Below are 15,034 nucleotides of genomic sequence, written 5' to 3' on the forward strand. Positions count from 1 at the left end.
CTCTCTCATTGACAGGTAGTAGCCTCATCCCCATATGAAAGAGAAGGACACGGATGTGCTGCCTTGCAGTTACTAAAGGCCCTGCACCAAACTGTCCATGCAGCAGTGGGTGAGATGTGGGTAGTAAAGATCCCATCTCTGCTGCAGTACATTGAAGGTAAAGTGTTAGTTAGGAGGAGTGTGGTCCATGGAGAATAGAAGGGAAGCCAGAAAATGCAGCTTCGTATTGACGTGTGTTGTGCCATTCCTGTTGCAGTACGTGGGAACAGTGGGGAATTGAAATGGGGCTTCTAGGCCCACACTTTTCCTTCCTCTGGATAACTGTGAACCACTGAGGCCAATTCAAACAGGGCAGAATCAGGCCAGGAAGGTTTCAGCTGAATGGAAATGTCACAGCACTTTCCCCCACACCTTTGCTAGGTTACTTTTTGGGAAGGTCAATATGCATGAAGCTGGAGGTTAGTGAAAGATTTTGGGGTTACATATAGAGTCTGATTTTGCAAACGGACTTTTTCTGAAAATTAAACCCCACATTTACTTTCAAGGGGGATTCAATTAAAAAACCCAGAGTTTGTCTTTCTGTAAGGAAACCTGCACCATAAAAGCTAGGTTGGCCAAGTGGGTGCCCTAGGGAGAATCTAGGTATTGTGGGCCTAATAATGTCTTTCACCAATTTTACAGTGGTATGACTCTATTGACCTCCATGGAAAAAACCCTTCAGTCAGCGCAGGCTGCGTCTACACGATGGCGTTAGGCCAGCAGAGCTCCAGTGACGGAGCTGCCCCTGTCTAGTCTCTGGGGAGCAGGACAGACCCTAGGTGCAGCACAAGCCCGCTATGTTTCTCATGAACGTCGAACCCCCCCATGGACAAGCGGGTTTGATATTCCAAAAAAGATTTTAAAAAATGAGCTGTATCTTCCCTCCTTGCTGCGGCTGTACAGAGTCCCCAGCACTACACTGTGCCGCCATTAAAGAAGGCTAGGGTAGAGCTGGACACTCAGAAACAGGGCCAGATTCTCAGCTGATGTAAATCAGTATAATTCCATTGACTTCAGTGAAGCTACACCGATTTACATCCAGTTCGGATCAAGTCCAGAATCTCTGATTCTGCAGGAAAAGTTAGTATTCCTACTAAACCCAGTCTTCTGATGTGCTGAAGAGTTTTGTGAGGTGCTCAGCACCCTCAGCTCCCATTCAAGTCAAGCGGAATTGGGACTGCTCAGCATCTCACTCCTGGTGGGTTGACGGACCCTGAATAAAAATGTCAGCAGGGTACATAACATCTGACGAAGTGAGCTGTAGCTCACGAAAGCTTACGCTCCAATAAATTTCTTAGTCTCCAAGGTGCCACAAGTCCTCCTTTTCTTTTTGCGGATACAGGCTGAGACGGCTGCTACTCTGAAACAGGACATTTTCTGTTGGTCCAACAAAGAACGTTGGCGCAGGTCCCTGTGACGGCGCAACGACTCACCCCTGCAGCGCCTCCTGCTGGCCATCTGGGAATTAGCTCTTTCCAGCACAGAGCACCCTCTGCAGGCCCGTATCCCTCTCAGACCCCGGTGCCCTTTTTACCCAGGGTGCTGCGCCCTGGCAGTACCCCCTCAGTCTCTATGGGTCTCCCTTCTCTGGGGAACGCCCAACCCTCTAATCCCCACCTTGCCTCAGTCTGGGCCCCTGCACCTTGGGGCAGATTGCAGTGTAAGAGCCAGTCACCACAGGCAAGGGGGTTTGGGTCTGCTGCCTTTCCCTGCAACCCAGTACCCCTATGGGCCTTGGACCAGGCCCGATAGCCTGGGGAGTTGCCACCCTAGAGCTTCCCTGCTCCTCTGGCCTTTCCCCAGCCCAGCCTCATTCCCAGTACCCTTTCTGCAGGCAGGCCCTACTCCCTTCAAAACTAGAGAGAAAGACCTTCTCCTACTGGCCCACGGCCCTCTTATAAGGGCCAGCTGGGCCCTGATTACCCTGGCTACAGCTGTGGCTGCTTTCCCCGTCAGCCCAGCTCTTGTTAATCCCTTTCATAGATTCATAGATATCAAGGTCAGAAGGGACCATTATAATCATCTAGTCTGACCTCCTGTACAACACAGACCACAGAATCTCACCCACCCACTCCTGCGAAAAACCTCTCACCTCTTTCCCTCCTACAGCCCTCGCCCAGGGCTGTTTTAAGCCCCTCAGGACAGGAGCGGGGTGACTCTCCCAGAACCCAATAGGTACATTTCCATTTCGCCTTGAAAGCCCAGGTATGTTACAGCTTGGCAGACCAGGAGTTTTAGAAGGACTGATTGCAAAGGAGATACCTGGGATGACTCTTCTTGCGAATCTAGGTGACATTATTGTTTTGCCTCCTGCTTTATAGGAAACACAGAGAATTCCCTGGACCATGCACGGTGGGAGCACATGCTGCTTCAGGTAGAGGATGGCTTTCAGATGTATTGTCACAGTCCTCTCTTCCCCCTCCAGCTGGGGAAAAAATTAATGATAAATTATTCATTATAAGCAGAGCTGGTCAAACCATTTCATTTGCAACTTTTGTTCAATTAAAAATGGCCTTTTTATTTTCATGGGACATTTTCAAATTTTTCAGGGTTCTTTTTTTTTTTTTTTTTTTAAACACCCACACAAAAAAACCCCAAAACAAAATAACCCCAACCCAAATAGAAAAAGTTTAGTTTTTTGAAACTGAAGCTGTTTTTTTTTTCCAGTTGCTTTGCTGTTTGTCTCCTTCCCCCCCTCCCTTCCCCCCCCCCCCACTTTTCAATGACAAAGTGGAAGAGGGGGAAAAAAGCACGGGGATGAGGGATAAAGGGAAGGAAATGGGGAAAACAAAGAATTGAATAATGGTCATTTTTGATTTTGAAAAGCAAAATATTTTTTGTTTTCACTTTTCATTTGTATGTTGAAAAATCAAGAAAACAAAAAAATCCCACTTGTTTTCTGAAATGGCCTTACTATTGTTCAACCAGCTCTAGTTATAAATCCCTCTGTATTACCCCTGGGAACAACACAAAACTTAACCAGAAACCCAGCATGCTAATGGTGCTAATGCATCACTGGGGGACATCTAAAGGATTTTTTTTTTCTATTTGCGACTCAAAAGAAAACTTGCTCTGAGAAACCCAAAAAGGAAAAGAGACAAGACAAGGTTTGGTGTCTGTATCTCATGGAGAAGTCTTTGTGGTCAGAAAGAGCTCTTTACAGCCTCATGTAAATCCAGACAAGGAAGATTTTTATGGCGAGGGCTGAAAATGAAAGGAAAGGACCTAGTGACAAAGAAGCCCCAGAAGGTTTGGAGTTCCATTTGGGGTTGGATTACACTCTAGAATTTCCCATTCCAGATCCAGCCTCATTTGAAATTCTTTGGGCTCAAAAATCAACTAAGATTAGGTTCTCTTGTGAGGTTTCTGATATTTCCTGGCTGCTGTTCAAAAGTCGGGCCTGAAACAGCAAAGTGCTGAGAGTTACTAACCTCTGGCTGACTTCAATGGGAGTTGAGGGTGTGACCCCGGGTCCTTTGGGTACCCACTGGCAGAGGCCACAGGAGTGCATAGGGTTCCCAGGATTCCCTGGATCTGATCTCTATATCATCAAAGGGTGTCATGTAAAGCCTTTCCTGGATGCCTGTGCCACACTGCATAATCCTCATAATCATTGCACAGTGACTGGATGTATAATATCTCAGGCGTTATGGTTGTCTACTGAAATTGATGCTTTGAAGGTCTGTGCGTTGGGGCTGGTCACCAGAAGGTGATAAAGAAGTTTCTTTCAGGCAGAAGATGCTTAGCTGCTTGAATGGCTGTATGTAGACTGAGGAATTATTCACAGTGGATGCTAATCAATAGAGCAAAATTCTAATCAAGTGATTGCAAAGTCTCCAGAGGAGATTCGAGACAAGAAAAACAAAGAAACAATAGGGGGTACCCTGTTTACAAGCGGACAATGGATGCTTGGAACTATATCTGGAGGTCCAGAGGTATCCTGCACCAGGTATCCTTCACCTATTGGACAAATTGCCAACTGGCTTGTCTTATGAACGGAGGATCACATTTGGTCTGGGTGTTTCCTGCTGGGAGAGAGATTTGGGGGAGCTATCCCTTGTGAGACAGAGGACTGTTTGGTTCTTTAAGTTGAAGCTCTAGAAGTGTGTTAGGATTTTATTTTTATGTAACCATTCGTTTACATTAATTTTTCTTGCTGCTTCTCAAATCTCTGATCTTGGTGAATTAAACTCTACTTCTTTTCACTGTCAATGTATTGAAGTGTGTGAAATGGAGCGGTGATGCTGAGGTGAAACTGGTAAGGTGGTGTGTAGCAAACCTCTGAATTCTGTGAGTGTCCAGTGGAACAGGGGCTGGACATTCTGGGGATGTCCAGAGGGCGAGCGGTTGGAGTGTACTGATTGCTTATCTGTGGAAGGACAGTGGATCCTGGACGGGGTGAGAAGGGTGTGCTTGTGTTTCCTGTGACTGGCAGAGTCAGGAGCTGACACTTGGCAGGTACAGAGAAGGCTTCCTCATGCTAAGGGCAGGTGGTAGTGAGGTCCCTCACAACCCTGGGTACCTCGGGAGGTGTCATAAAGGGTCCATAGCACTTCAGAGAAGGTGCCTGGTCCTTCGTAGTCCAGGGCCCTTTGTTCAAAGTTGACTAGAGCCATCGTCCATCCACTGGAAAATCACTCCTCGATGGTCAGATGTCTTGGCTCCATCTCATTCTCCAATTCACTGTCCATCTGGGTTTGGGGACTGAGAGGAATCCTCAGGCAAAGGTTCAAGAACAAGAGGCAGAGGAAGTCTGGGTTGTCAATGTTTATAGTTCTCAAGAGGGAAATAATCTTCCCAGGACACCTGAATATTGGAAAGTTTACAACAGAACAAGGAAGCAAAAACCAACCAACCAAACAAAACCCCAAACCCCACAACAGCCCCCACATTCTTGCAATTAACCATCTGCTTTAACTCTGGTTTTACACGCAGTTCCTAAGAACATCTCTGGAGATGATAGACGACAGTGCCTGGAGCAGCCAGATATCCCTTGAGTTGAGTTGGCAGATGGCCGGCTATGCCAGCCCCTCCAAAGAGAAGGTTTGTTCTCTGTTAAGGTTTAGTTTCTAGTTACTTTCCCCTGAAATTCTGATTGGAGGGCTGCATAAGGCTTCTCTCAAGGTTTCATTATTTGATATTTTATTCTGCGTATAAAATTTGTTTGTGCTTATTCCCTGCTCTCTTGCCCCCCTACCCTTCCAATATTTGCTTGGACAGGCTGCTTGTGTGTCCTGCATTGTTGGTTCTCTGGCTGGGCTAGACGATGGGATGTTTCTGCAGCATGGGTGCTTGGACTTGGCTGTCTTCTTCCTTCCTGAGTGTTGCTGAGCTGGGTCTGTACTGACAGGCACGTTGTGTTCCTGATATCCCAGGGCTGGTCTCTTTCTTTCAGAGTTTCCTGTATAAGGCGCTAGGAACGTCCTTAGCAGCTTGTCAGGACCTGGTCCATGTTAAATCACAGATTCATACACTTCTGACGACAGCAGATTATATGGAAGCCCCTGAGAGACAGGTGAGGCCTCTGTCCCTCTCCCCATTTTACCAAGTAATCCCTGAATGCTCCCTGTGGGGCTCAGCTCTGAGTTGGCCTGGGACAGATGCCATTTTGCTTCCTAGCCTCTTGATTGCTATTTCACTCAGCGCCCGCTCCCCATGTGTCTCAGGCCCGATTGGCACTTTACACCACTTTGGGTGAAAGGAATGGACTCGTGGGCTCTATCAGACACCTGGTTCGATCCTAACCTGTATTTCTCTTGGGTGACAGGGAGTCGTTTCCATCCTCGCAGTCTGTGCTGCGAGCCACTTGGACCTCACCTTGAAGGCACTTCAGGAGTTTGGGGCTGCAATGAGCCAGGTTAAGATTTCTGGGTTCGTCAGCCGCCTGAAGGTAAAGGAGCCAGGGGGTTCTCTCAAACTTCCTCTCCCCCTAAAGCAGGGGCAGCAGCCCCATGGTAGTGTCTGCTCTGGTCAGCTAGCATTGTCCCCCAATGTATGCGTTCCACGTGATGCCTGCAGTTAAGCAGACAGGAGCACAATGTGGAGCTGGAGTTCTCTCAAATGATTTTTACCATCTGATGTCTCATGGCTTGAGCGCCCCTCCCATGCACAATGTGTGGGAACTACATCAGTTGCTTGCATGGAAAAGCATTGAAGGTATTTTTAGCTGTTTTTTATTCCAGGTTAGTAGCTGGAAATGAGGAGGTGTTGCAAGCAACATGTGGCTTACCAACCCGCTTTAGGTAGACCACCAGTGGTCTACGGATGACAATTAGGGAACCTCTGATTTAGAACAGTAGTTCTCAACCTTTCCAGATTAGTGTCCCCCTTTCAGGAGTCTGATTTGTCTTGTGTCCCCCAAATTTCACCTCACTTAAAAACTACTTGCTTACAAAATCAGGCATAAAATTATAAAAGTGTCCTAGCACATTATTCCTGAAAAAAAGACTGCTTATTTTCCCATTTTTGCCCTAGAATTAGAAAATACATCAACTGGAATCTAAATATTGTACCTGCATTTCAGCGGGCAGTATATAGAGTAGTCTAAAGAAGCCATTGTATGAAATTTGAGTTAGTAACTTTGCAAGTGCTTTCTTTGTTGTCTGCTGTAAAACAAGGCAAATATCTAGATGAGTTGATATACACCCTGGAAGACCCCTGCAGACCCTCAGGGGTACAGAAGTCCCCCTGGTTGAACACCACTGATCTAGAGGATAGAGCAGGAGACTAGGCCTCTGGGCTCCCATTGCTGGCTCTGCCATTTACTCACTGTGCAGCCTTAGGCAAGACATTTAGCGCCTGATCTTGTACCCACCAGTGTCAATGACTAAGCTCCCGTGTACTCCACTGCTGTCGGTTCAGCCTTTTCGGCTCTCTGGGTCAGAGTTACCCAGTGGGAATGATGGCGATGGGGCGGCGAGTTCTATGGGCTCATGGTGCCCGGGCTCCAGCAGTATTCAAGGCTCGGGGGCCCGGCTCCACCAATGTTTGATTCATTCCAAGGCCAAATGAATCAGAAGAACTTGTCTCTAGTGATGTTTCCTATTGTCTAGGATTACCACCATGGGACAAGAGGCAAGACTCGCCGCACCCTGATGCTGACATACAGCAACGTGGCTGTCCATGCTCCAAAAGAGCAGCTTCTCTCCCGAGTAGAGGCAGACATCACAAGGAACATCATTCACCATTACAGAACCAGTTGTCAGGTAAGAGCCTTTGCATGACAACTGTGAGGGGCATTACCCTGAAGTTATAGAATTGCCTCTGAGCTTATAGAGAGAGGGCTTGTATTTTCTAAAACTCTCCTTTGAGCAATAATTTGTCACATAACTGAAATTTAAAACTGTAATGGATGGAGCGTGAGCTGTCACATGTTGTATCACTTTTGTTGCTCTTCTTTGTGTTTTCTCTAGTTTTTCTATAGTCTTCTGAAATTCTGTCGAGCACAGCTACACAGTAATTCACATGGAGTCACACTCAGGCTATTCAGAATAACACTCTAACTCCCCTAATATGTATGTGTATCTAGCTCTATCTTTTGCTAGCCAAGAGAGAATGGTGCTAACTTGTATTTAGTTTCTTTGCTGTCACTCTGTTTCTTGGACTCACTACTTCCCTTCCCTCTTCTCTGTCGTCTTGTTTGTCTGTGTGCTCGTTATTTCTGTTCCCTAGGTGTCTGACTGCTGGTACTGACTCTCCTCTCAGTGCAACCTCGCCACGTCACTTTGCCATTCAGTTCTGCCCTGTCTAAGTGAGAATCTCATTTAGCCTTTGTCAAAAAAGTTGATCACAGTTGAACCAAACGGATATCTTCCAGAAGTTCACAAATGCAAATATTCCATAGGATGGCCCCTGATCTTGACCTCTGCAAAACACCCCCTCTGGATACGTTTCCTGCCTTTTGGAAGATTTAACAATCATGATTTCTCTCTGCTCCATATTCACCAGCCAGGCCATTTTGAGGATGTGTGTTATGTGGGACTATAGACATTGCTAATAGCTGTTTTGCATTTTGTTTTTCAGGTGCTGGGCATCGCTCTTACAAACAAGGTAAATTCTAAATAATCTGCCCTCGGCTCTTGCCTTTTCTATCCACAAGTTGCTTGTTTAAATTGCACAGAGCTTGATTTCCTTGCTACATCAAGCAGGAGTCCTGGCTGCTCTGGTGTAAGTGGCCCTGGATTTCTTTCATGAACCTGGGTTTTCTCTTCTTCTGAGGTGGGTGCAGAGCCAGGGTTCTCTGCCTTCTGGGGTCTGTGGACACCTCTCTCCTCTCCTGTGGCTAGATTTAATTCCTGATCTTTATCTTCTGGACTCTGGTTCTTCTCTCCGTTTCTCATCCACATCCTCTTGTTTCTCCTTCTGGATTATGTAGGACATGCACCTAAAATTAACCCTCATCCAGAATGTCACGGAGATTAGCTGTGCCATTTTGGAGACCAGAGACTCCCAGGAGTACGAATTCTCTTACAAACTGGAGCTCCTTGGCTACATGCTGGTGAGTGATGAGGAGCTTTGAGGACTGAAGTACAAAGGAGTTTGTTGTAATGTCATCAGACTGGGTTTCCAGGTAGATGTTGTTTTATCCATTGGCTGTGACTGTACCACTGCAGTCTCATGAGCTACCTGCACGGCACCCAGAATGCTGCTGGGTCCACTCTGAGCTTGGCAGGGATGCCGACCTATTGTGGGCTGTAAGTGGCAGGAATGGCTTGTTTCTGGGGAGTTATCTTTCTGTCCTCCGTATAGCCTGCAGATGGCCCTAGGGTCCATTTCTGAGGCAGAGAGCCTGCCGAGCACGGTGTCTGTTTATTACAGGTCTGGCATATGGCCCTGTTTCAGGGTGTGAGAGGAAAGCCTCTCTGCCTTTCAAATCCATTTCCCATTTTTTTTAATTTCCCTATTCGTGCATTTCAGGACTTCATTAAAAAGGAACCACTGGATTCCCTGGCATCTCCAGTTCGCTACAAGGCAATTCTTGCCATTAGACATTTGAGGTAGGCTATTTTCTGCCATATTTCCTGGCACTGTGACGTCGTCTTTGTTAGTTCATGAGTGCCAGGTTGGGAGCAGTTTGATGCCTGCCGGGTTTGGCTCACATGCTGCTCACCAGCAGAACTTTAGTTCTTGAGGGTTTGAATGTGTCCATTTGGAGGTTTGTGCTTGAAAGACACAAACTTGGAGGTTGTGGGGCATGCAGTCCAATGCAGGAGAGTTCAGATGGGGAGGGAGATGTCTGGCTTGCTGGCAGGGGGAAGGAAGCTAGTGGGTTTCTCTAAAAAGGGGATTTGAAGCTTTAGCTTTACTTCTCAATGAGCCAATACTTAATAGAGGTGCAAAGAGGTGCTCAGCTGCAAAGTGAAGGGTTGTTTGTATTTGGGGTTTTAGATTGAGACAATCTCCAGTCATTGGACCCATTTCTTTTACTTGGAGGTGGTACTGAGTCTAATGCATGACTTTTCTCTCTCTCTCTTTCTTCTGCCAGCAAACTCAAACCATCTTTGACCTTGAAGGAAAACCGTGAGCTCCTTCATCAGTGTTTCAAAAGTTTGTTTCCCCTCCCTCCCCTGGAGAAGATGATGAAAGAGGAAGGTGAGACAGCAAAGGATGCTCTGCCTATACAGGTACGTGACAACAATTCTCCTCAGGCACCATCCACTGTATTTCTGCCCAGCAGGCACTGGGTGATGGCAGTCACACATGGCCTCCCTGGCAAGGTTATGGTTAGCTTTCCCCAGCCCCCAGTTGTCCCCCCGCCCACACACACACAAATTATCTGTGCTGAGCCTCACTCCTTCTCTTCTGGTTTCAGTCACTGTACGTAGAGTCCTTGGAAGCCCTTGGCAAGCTAATGAAGACTTTGCTGGAGGAAGAACCAACCGCACACTGGTTCCAGGAAATGTTTCAAGTGAGTAGACCATTGAACCATGGTGAAGATTGATTGTTTGTTTGTTTGTTGTGTTACTGCAGGGAAGAGTCAGAGATTTAGGGGGTCAAGCTTCAGTTGTGGAGGAATTTTCCACAATGGAGTGAATTGTCGGGGGAAAAAGCACCAAATTCTTCCTGGGATAAGCAGGCATGTGCCCCGCTGAAATCCACAGAAGCTATGCCATTTTATGCCAGGGCTGGATTGGGACCAACTTCTTACAATGTAGTTGACACTACTTGGACCGGCAAGAAAATCACCACTGCAGTAGCCAAATCCAAGAGAACCAGTTGAAACTGATCACTTCTTCAAAGAGGAATTCATTCATATTGAGTTAAGCCCTGTGTATGGAAACTCATCCAGAGGAGACTTCCTGTTCCTCAGACATGAACAGAATATCTTGAAGAGCTGAGGGGTGGGGAGTTTGATGCACCTTCAGTATAAAAATGAAGTTCTAAAAGGAGCTGGGCTTCGGGGGGGACTTCTCTGCTCTTTTTCAAATTAATAAAAAGAAACGCTCCTCTCTGTCATTTGGCCACTCAATGTGGGAGAAGTTGCCCAGGAAACAGAACACAGCAGCAGACATCAAACAGCATGCAATGTGGTAGACAGCTCCCATCAGACAGTCTACAGAAGACATCACGAACACAGGCCCAGGTTCATCTCTCATGTAACTCCTTTGTCTTCAATCACTCAGAGGTGAATCTGGTCCCTGGCACTTCCATTAGACATGTAATTCCTTCGCTCCATGGAGGTCGGGTGCTTTGGAGAGGGATTTTAGTGACAATTAAACCTGTTTAAGAGGAACTTTTGGGAGGGATTTTCTGGTACTAACTCTGTCCATTCCCCTGCTCTGCCAACAGCTACTAGAGACATGGCTCCATTCAGAGAAGGAGTGGGAGAGAGAAAGGGCCTTGCAGGCCACCATCCAGCTGCTGACTGCCTATCAAGAGACAGTTCATAGCACAGTGAGTATAGCCTTCCTCTTCCTTGAGCTGACTTCCCTGCTTATATCCGATCTGACACTCAATGCAAATGCATGAAAAAAGCTTCCAGGGCAGCAGCTGGGATCTCAAAGTGACTAAGATCCCTCTGCTTCCATAAGAGAGAGGTTTACACAACAATGCTGTGACCACACTCCGGGCAGACTGCAAGAAGTAGAGGGCAGACGATCCCCCAAACTGATGGCTTATTCTAGAATTACATGCACCAAGTCAACAGCAAAAGAGCTTCCACCCTAGTTAACAAAATGCCAAACACGGTCCCCTTTTGGCATTCCAGACCTAGGCTCCCATCTAAACAGACCAGTCTAATATAGTGAGGGGTTACTGAAAACCTGATTCACCATATGTGAGGTTCACCCATCATAAAGGACCAGATGCTTATCCCCAGGTCAAGGTGAATCTCAGGTCTTTCCCAAATAGCATGCTGCCAGCCAATCCTTAATAACGAAATTGAAGATTTCTTCTTAAAAGAAAGAAGAGAGTTACAAATGGTTAAAAGATCAATATCCATACAAGTGACTGTCAATGTTCATAGTTCAGGATCACAACAGTGATGGAATAAACTGCTGGCTTGTACAAGTCTCTCTGGAATCATCCCAACAGATCAGAATCCAAAGGCAGCTTAGATGTAAAGACTGTTAGTTTTTCCATGCATTTTCCAGGTTCTTTCAAATGATGATTTGGAAGCTCTCTGTCCTATGGCTTACACTTTCCCTGTTCAAAGTTTCAGCAGACTAGAGATGACAGGATGAGGCCCGAGCCTTCTCTTTTCTAGCTATTCTAGCAGGCTGACAAGCCTACCTCACAAAAATGGTTCCAGCAGGACCTTCCCCCGAGAAAGACTAGGCAATGCAGATCGCCTCCTGTACTTTGCTTTGAAGCTAGTCTTCTATTTCCTGTGCATACACAGTAAACTAGTTACTCATTCACATAAGGTGATTAGCCGTTCTTCCATTATAACACAGAGAGTTAAGCTGAAGACAATGTAGAAATTATTAGTTTCCTGCAGTATCTTACATCTTTGATTTTAAGGTTAACTGAACACCTTGCACACATAATGAAGACCTGAAAGGGAATGAGCATCGACAAGCTAATTTGGTTACATTGTGAAACTTCTAACCGCGTATAGATCAACACAGACAAATAGACTTAGCATCTATTGTTCATTTTTGAATGAGTTGAGGATTGCTAGTCTAATCCATCTCTTTGAAATTCACATGCAAGTGAACTGTCTTGATACAGTGGAAGTGCCTCTTGTTAAGTTATTATGGGTCATACACAGGTTGCCTGGTCTGCCAGTGTCACAAATGCATTCTTGGTTCTTATGGTCCCAGGGTGGTAAAGGACAATTTCTATTTAACCAGCTAAGAACATAAAACATAAGAATGGCTAACCTGCCTCCCGCAAAAGAATGGTTCATCTGGCCCAGTATCCTGTCTTCTGACTGCATTGTGTGAAGATATGCTTCCTTTGGTTTGTTTTAAACCTGCTGCCTATTAATTTCATTGGGGGACCCCTTGGTCTTGTGTTAGGTGAAGGGCTAAATAACACTTCCTTATTGACTTTCTCTACACCAGTCATGATTTTATAGACCTCTAGCATATTTCCTCTGAGTCGTCTCTTTTCCAAGCTGAAACGTCGCTCTTTTTTTAATCTCCCTTGGGTGAGAAGTTATCCCATAGGCCTAATTTTTGTTGCTCTTCTCCGTATTTCTTCCCATTCTAACACATCTTTTTTGAGATGAGATGACCAAAACTGCACGCAGTATTCAAGGTGTGGGGGTCCTGTAGATTCCTATCGTGGCATAATGATATTTGCTGTCTTCTTATCGATCCCTTTCCTAAGGGTTCCTAACATGTTGAAGCTTTTTTGACTGCATGTTGAGCGGATGCTTTCAGAGAACTGTACACAATGACTCTGAGGTCTCTTTCTTGAGTGATAACAGCTAATTTAGACCCCATCCATTTCTATGTACAATTGGGATTATGTTTTCCAATGTGCATTACCCAGTACAGAACAGGAATCAGGGGCACAATGTTACCAGATGTGCCTGTTACTTTGGGGTAGGCTCATTGATTAGGGTTACTCTTCTTGGGGGGGGGGGTCTGTAATTCTATGAATGTGCTGCTTATGTCACTTGTGTGTTCATATGGAGCTCTACTCCTTCCTTGTGCAAGTGCCCTCCCAATGGAGCGACCCTGCAGGACCTCGGTTCCCCAGGGCTGGGTTCCTCCAGCCCTAGAACTAGATGAACACGCACGCACGTACGCTCACACTAGCAGAGCAAGTCTGAGCAGACCAGGTCAATCAGCACTCTCCAGCTGATCCTCTCATATGTCCCTGTACTCAATGGGCTGGGTTAAGCAGCACTTTCAGCTGCTCCCCTCTTATGTGCCCCAAGTTTAACACATCCCTATCCCATTTCCACATTACAATTGTACTGGTAGTAACCCACTTCATGAGCAAACCCCACAGTATTTTTGGGCGCTACCGGGACCTTTAGCTTAGGTAAAAGAAGGGTTGCTGCAGAGTAAATGGGGGAAGCGGAAAATACAGAGTAAAATTTGGAGAGCGAGAGAGAGGGAGAGAGAAGCAACCAGCTGGACCATAAAAGTTATTTATTGAATAATAGTGATAACTACACAAGGAGGGCAAAACAAACATAATGGTTACATTAGAAAGGTTAATACCTGAGGAAGAAAAGAAAACGGAGGGGCGAGGGGGGGGGGGAATCTCATCCACTCCATGAGGCTTGAACTGGGTGGGGTTCCCAGGTAATGGTGGTAGCTCCGGGTCCTGAGTGCTGGAGACAGGCAGAGCCCCCAGCACAATCAGTCAGGAGATGGAATCCCAGTGGAACTGATGCAGAGTTTGGGTCTATACATCAGAACCCTTACTTGGGCATAGGTAGGGGGTTTTGTAGAGAAAATACAATGGTTCAAGGGAGAACACTAGATTTGTTTATGGGTAAACTCATGGGTTTTCAAGGGTTTTCTTTAGGCTAGACAATAGGAGCTGATCACTCTTGGCTATGGGTGGTGGTTTTTTCCAGGGAGCTCACAAGGCAACTAGGCTGCTTCAGTATTTTAGGATAATAAAGATTTATTACTAGAATTGGTCTGATAATTGCTGAGCTAGGTGTGTGCAGGCATAGGTTCATTAGCATCTGGAGCAGGGATTCCCATGATGCAATGCGTCCCTGCTTTTCTGGTCCCAGAGTTCAGTGCGGTTCTCTGTTCCTCATTCTTCATGCTAATTCCTATCCCATCTTTCATGCAGATGAGGCCAGGGGAGTTGTTTCTGTTCTTCATTCTGTATGCAAATGGAGATGTCTTAATCTTGTCACCCTTCTCAGGAGGGGTGTAGGTTTGTCTCCCAACACCCTTCATTGTTCTCTGCAAGCCTTTTCTCTGATGGGTTTTGGTTCAAACAGAGACTGGTGGGGGCGGGGGGTGTCTTTCATGAGTCAGACAGGCTAGATACTGTGCCCTGGTTCCCCAAAAACACAGAGCTAGCTGGTCTGAACAATAAGGATGGCAAGTGAAGTCTAGTCCAACTGGAGACCATTCATTCTTTGTTCTTCATTCTTTTTTCATTAGACTCAGGGAACTTTTGATCACTTTGGATCTCTGATTGGACTAATAGCACCATACAGCTGTGATTCACTGGCCACGTCCCGTCAGTGCGTGGTTGACTGTATCAGCTGCCTTCTCTGTATACAAGGTGAGGAGACCATTAGCAGGTATAAGGAATTCTTCACCTTCTTTCACTGTTGTAATGTCCACTTGTCTGCCTATCTAGTTCTTTCTGTCCTGTCTGTTGTCGCTTAGATAACAGAATGGTGGGCATCTTGTAAATACCTCATTAGAAGAGAAGATTCTGATGTGTAAAGAGCCTAGCACACTTTTGGGAACTGTACAACTAATAAATGGTCTGCATACAGGTAGATAAGGGCTAAATTCCTTAGGGCTTGTCTACACAGGGACAGTAAGGAAAGTTAATCCAAATGAACTAAAGGTGTACATTTCAAGTGCATGAGGTAAATGGCATTAAACACATGTGTGGA

The 15,034-nt window shown here is 46.1% G+C and overlaps 1 long non-coding RNA gene across 1 annotated transcript; it reads left to right on the forward strand.

The window, feature by feature from the left end:
- Positions 1-9,861: 9,861 nt before the first annotated feature.
- Positions 9,862-14,616, forward strand: LOC142070285 (uncharacterized). Its single transcript, XR_012666249.1, has 3 exons — positions 9,862-9,946; positions 10,828-10,932; positions 14,568-14,616. It is a non-coding gene; the product is annotated as an uncharacterized LOC142070285 (long non-coding RNA).
- Positions 14,617-15,034: the final 418 nt, after the last annotated feature.

Source organism: Caretta caretta, chromosome 28 (assembly GCF_965140235.1).
Source record: "Caretta caretta isolate rCarCar2 chromosome 28, rCarCar1.hap1, whole genome shotgun sequence".
Lineage (NCBI taxonomy): Eukaryota > Metazoa > Chordata > Testudines > Cheloniidae > Caretta > Caretta caretta.